Raw genomic sequence first — 5,359 nt, forward strand, 5'->3', positions numbered from 1 at the left:
TAAATAATTAAATTTAAATGATTATGCACCACTATGATTTGTTCAAGGTTTAAAATAGTCAGCTCAAAACAAAAAATGTCCAAGTTTCCGAACGTTCGAGTTAATGCAAATCCACTGCAGACATACCTAAATATGTATTTATCTTTATTCTTTTATCCTATTGCATGGCAATGTGAGTAAAAAGTTATATGCCCTCATGCACAAAAGTCAAAATAGCGAAAAGTAATTATTGGAGATGCGGGGCATCGATCCCCGTACCTCTCACATGCTAAGCGAGCGCTCTACCATCTGAGCTACATCCCCAGGCGACGACTTATTGTATAGCAGTACTACTTATAACAAGTATGAAGTGTGGTTAACTGCTTTATCGACTAAAAACACTAATGACAGCAATAACACACCATATATTAGGGTCATTCCGCTGCCTGCGAATGGACAAGCAGTTCATTTCGGTTAGTTGGACTGATTTCTATGTGCGAATGCTCATAAAAATACATTAGTACAAATGCGTCTGTGTTTTGTATGTACGCATGTGGTATATTTTGCCTTCCTCGGTTCGTCAAAAAAAGCTTTCATACGAAACATGTAAAAATAGAAAAAGCTTTATGATTACCTTAGGAGATAAGAAAAGCAAATGCTAACAAATACTTTTCAAATAATAGTGAACTATTATAAAAAAAAAAATAAATAAACAGAAAAACTATCGCTGATTTTAAGTTTACGAAATTCAGCAGAATAATATCAAAAATTTACTATTTAAGGAGTTATATACACTTGCAAGGCTGAAAAATCACGTTTTTTTTTTGAGAATTTTTTACAAAGAACGAGTTTATTAAACAAATTTTTAATTATTCAAATAATGTCTACTTTAAAGTTAATTATGGCACGTAAAGTTAGTGAAAATATTGAAGTGCACGGCTCCTGCAGATGATCTCCCAAACGTCCTCCAAAAAAAAGCGTTCGGCCGTGGACAAAATATGCCCGGTTTGGATTAACTGAAATCGAAAAACCAATTAGATTCTTTTTGTGGGTGGATAAAGCTAGGTATTAATCGAAGGAATAGACAAAATTTTAATTTTTGATAAAATGGCGGCTATAAGAAAAAAAATCGAATTTTTTACAAACATTTTCGCGAAAAATCGCCTTAAAAATAGAAAAAATCATCAAAATTCTTATTCTTTCGATTAGTACCTGGAGTATATATCTGAGAAGGTTGCGTTAAAATTTCAAGACGATCGGTTTAGCCGTTTTTTAAGAAATCGTGACCACCGACTTCAAAAACTCGGTTTTCAGAAAAACACTTTTAAAGTTTGAAAAGCACTTTACATAGGGTAAAAATTATTTGAAACGCCTTTTCAAATTTGCGAATAACTTCGAAAATATTCACCGGAACGATATTAAATTGTCTGTGTGCATTCTTAAATATATGTACATTAAGAAAATAAAATAAAAACAAAATCGTTTTTTTGAAAATTCTAACTGTATATAACCCCTTAAATTATTCACTCCGCAAAACAGAAAGCTTACCTACCCTGCGGCGAATTACAAAAAAAAAATCTTTTTTGATTGATTCGATATTCCTTAAATTTTATTTAAGAAAGTGGCCTGTTCTACAGAAAAAACCTAAAGCGAGACAAATTGCGGTGATTGCGTGAAAAGAGCCTAAACACTAAAAAAGTTCAGTTTAGTAAGAGCTAAAAAATATCTTTTTAATAGAAATCTACCAGACATTAATTGCTTTCGCTTAGTCCTAAAAGAATTTCGACTTTATTAAGTTCATGCATGGACCTCTGACTAGTGGGTGCATAGAAGTGCCAGTCGGTCTTCAAACAGACTAACCTAGACTAGAAAATATCAATAATACCTTAATTATAACCTCCCATAGACAAAAACGCGATACCGTGGATACAACAACTTTGTCGCAAAACACTAGTTTACAACCAAAATCACCCAAGAAGCAGGTAATCAAATTTTTACAAGGTGGCGCAAAATTAACCGCCGTATACGAAGATTTTAATTTTTGCTAATGGCGGCTTACGCCAATCATATCTGACACTTGTGAACTGGACAGCTGCTTGGATTAAGTAGGATTTTGGACTAAGTAGGTGGATTACTAAAGTCCTCTCTCAGCGAACAAAACTAACACCCTACAAGGCTCTCATCATGTCCGTGCTATCGTATAGTAGAAGAAGTTGTACAGAAGTTTGGACGAAGACAATATGAAATGAGGCGTCCCTTGGAGTGTTTAAAAGAAATATTCTGTGGACGATTTTTGGAACTTTGCACGTTGGCCTCGGCGAATATCGCAAGCGATGGAATGGTATGAGCTTCACAACGACATAGACATAGCGCAGCGAATAAAGATAAAAAATAATATGTTTCCAACCTGGTAGCAGCAGGCTAATCACTACCCTGCCAGAAAGCAAAACAGATTAACGAAGCCAACACAAGACTGAGTCTTGTCGAGGCCTTGTGCTCGCGAGTGGAGTGAAAAAGGAAAAAAAATTCCATCACTCAAAATATATTTTTTTATAAAAAAAAAGTTATTCAAAAGCAAAAATTATGATTGCTTATGATGATTAATTTTGCGCCACATTGTGTATAAAATCCAACACAAAATCCGAAAATCAACCTGATTTATTTTCTCCTATGTAATTTTCGTGATATTGTCAAAAAGCGGTTTTGGTGAAAAAGAGATAGATTGTAAAAATTTCTAATATCCGGAAAATCTGTTTGCCGATCAAAACAAGTGAAATATCGATTTAAAGAAAATTCAGATTTCTATCTTTTTTTCAATAAAATGTATCTAAAAATTAATTTTTCAATAAAATCAAAAGTTTTCAAGATATTTTCAAGACGAATCTATTAAAGATTGTAGCAGTTGGCCAGTTGATTTCTTACTTTTGCGCTGCACATTTGGATGTCAGCAAAAAATTGAATTAGGAAATTTCTAATTTGAAAATTGAAATTTTATAATGAATTTAAAATCAAAAGTTATTATCAAGGCTTATTTATTAAAGGTGGTGGCACTAGATCAACAACAATGTTTTGTACGTTTGATTGTCACGGCAAAGTATTGGAAAAGTAAAAAACGAAAAATTAATTCGTTTTATTTTATTCTGAGCTGACAGTCACATGGACACAGTGAGAGAAAACAACAAATCAGCTGATTTACCAACACCTCCTTTAATAGATTCGCCTTGGTTATTATGAATATTTTAAAATAATTTCAACACGATAAATAAATTGCTGCTTTTTTTCTATTTTGCCTTCTGAAATAAATCTCTTCTTTGATATAATTACATTCTTTGATATAAATTCATTGGCGTGACATGCCAAGGCGAATCTATTAAAGGTGGTATCGGTAAATCAGCTGATTCGTTTTTTTATCATTCGCCGTGTCCATGTGGCTGTCAACCCAGAGTGAAACAAGGCGAATTCCTTATTTGTTTTCTAATTTGCCTATACTTTTCTTTGACAATCAAACGTACAAAATATTGTTGTTGGTCTAGTAGTCCCACCACTTTCAACGAATTCGCCTTAGATATTTGATATTCAAAAAAAAAGTTTTTGTTTTTTGCAAATTAATATGAAATATTTCTATTGAAATTGTGAGAATTAAAAAAGAAAATGCAATGCCGTTCGGAGGCGGCGTAAACTTTTAGATCCCTCCACAAGCATAACAAATTGCTCAGTAAGCAGTTTCTGCTAGGGTGTTACCGCAGGCCTCACCCATGCAGACATCTGCTCGAGCCTGAGCCACCTCCCAGGCACATCAGGACGAGATCTCAGACAAAACAAACAGACAGTTACTGGATCAGACAGTGTAGAGACAGGCCATAAACTACATTCATCGGGAGACTCTCACCACCTTCTTAAGCTCCCGACCCCCGAATGCCGATATCGGAGTCCAACCCCCACCAATCGCTCCAACTTCCCCGAGGGTCCCGCGTAATCTTGGCACAATTACGTTCTGGATACTGTAGCAGGATAAACTCCTACTTATCCAGCATGTGGAGGCACCCCGCACGACACTAACCACCTTTTCACGTGCCCTATTAAACCCACTCATCTAACACCCCTCTCCTTCTGGCCCCAACCTGTTGAAACAGCTAGTTTCCTGGGCCTACAATTAGATGAGCTAGACGAAGACGACCGGTGATTACGCTACACTGACAGGGAAAAGGTACTGCTACAACAACAACAACAGATCCCTCCACTTGTAGAAAACCTCAAAACGCACAGCACAAATAAGAGGAGGAGCTCTTACTGAGAGATTTAATGAAAGACTATTTTTACGCCTCTGCGGAACACAAATTATACGATCTCGTCTCCCTTTTATTGTTCCCGAAGTAAAAATTACTACTTCGAAAAATGTGTAACGCGAACTTAGGCCATTATATGTAGAAAATACATTGCAGAAGTTGAAATAGCAGAATCAGCCTACAAGAAGTGTATTGAGATTTAACATGAGTTATCGCAGGAGTTCACTTTGGAAAAAAAATATTATAATATTAATAATTATTTTAGCATTGGCAAAAGTTGTATTCACATGAAATGTTCATTGCTGCTCCCAACTAAATAAAAAAAAAACAAATTACATCCAAGCGATCAATAACGATTTTTTTTCAGCATTTGAGTCGCACACAATCACTCAAACTTAATTAAAAAGCAATTTATTTAGTTGAAAAGCACTCGAGATATGCACTTGGATTTGCACATATACACACACAAACAAGTGCATGCTTACGCTCAGCTGCATTGTGGAGCACTGCGAACAGTGCCACGGTTGCAATGTGTCAACGCTTTAGATAACCCAGTATGGATCAACTACGGGGCCACGCTGGGATCGCTGCACATTTCAAAACATGTAAAATGACAAGCGGCTTAACTCAAGCACACTCGTATTCGCATGCTGGAGTAAATGTAAATGTTTTAGTAGGTAGGTGGGTATTTGTAGCCAAGTTCCAGCCGGCGGCTCGACGTACAATGGATCGCCAATCAGCTGGAATAAATCAATTTTATCATTTAGCAAAGTGACAAGTGGCCGCAGGCAAATTGAGTTTGTATGAGTGTGCATTTTAGCGGCGTAGGAGATTAGCCGTGAGTGTTCGCGAAGCTTATGAAAATATGAATATGCATATACTCTGTATACATGTATTTGTGTGAGTGTGTGCATTTGTTGAGCGCGCGCGCTTGTAATTCATGTAAATTACTGTTAAAATAAAAGGTGGCGTAAGTCGACTAAATAGTCACACCGACAAATGATTTATCGGCATTGGCGCCAGACCCTGACAATGATACGATTACCGTGCGATCGGCGATCATTTAATTAATAAATTATGAGAAAAACAAAAAA

General features: G+C 36.0%; 1 non-coding gene across 1 annotated transcript; it reads right to left on the bottom strand.

Moving 5' to 3' along the window:
* Positions 1 to 230: 230 nt before the first annotated feature.
* Positions 231 to 303, bottom strand: Trnaa-agc (transfer RNA alanine (anticodon AGC)). The gene has a single exon. It is a non-coding gene; the product is annotated as a tRNA-Ala (tRNA).
* Positions 304 to 5,359: the final 5,056 nt, after the last annotated feature.

Source organism: Anastrepha obliqua, chromosome 1 (genome assembly GCF_027943255.1).
Source record: "Anastrepha obliqua isolate idAnaObli1 chromosome 1, idAnaObli1_1.0, whole genome shotgun sequence".
Taxonomy (NCBI): Eukaryota; Metazoa; Arthropoda; class Insecta; order Diptera; family Tephritidae; genus Anastrepha; species Anastrepha obliqua.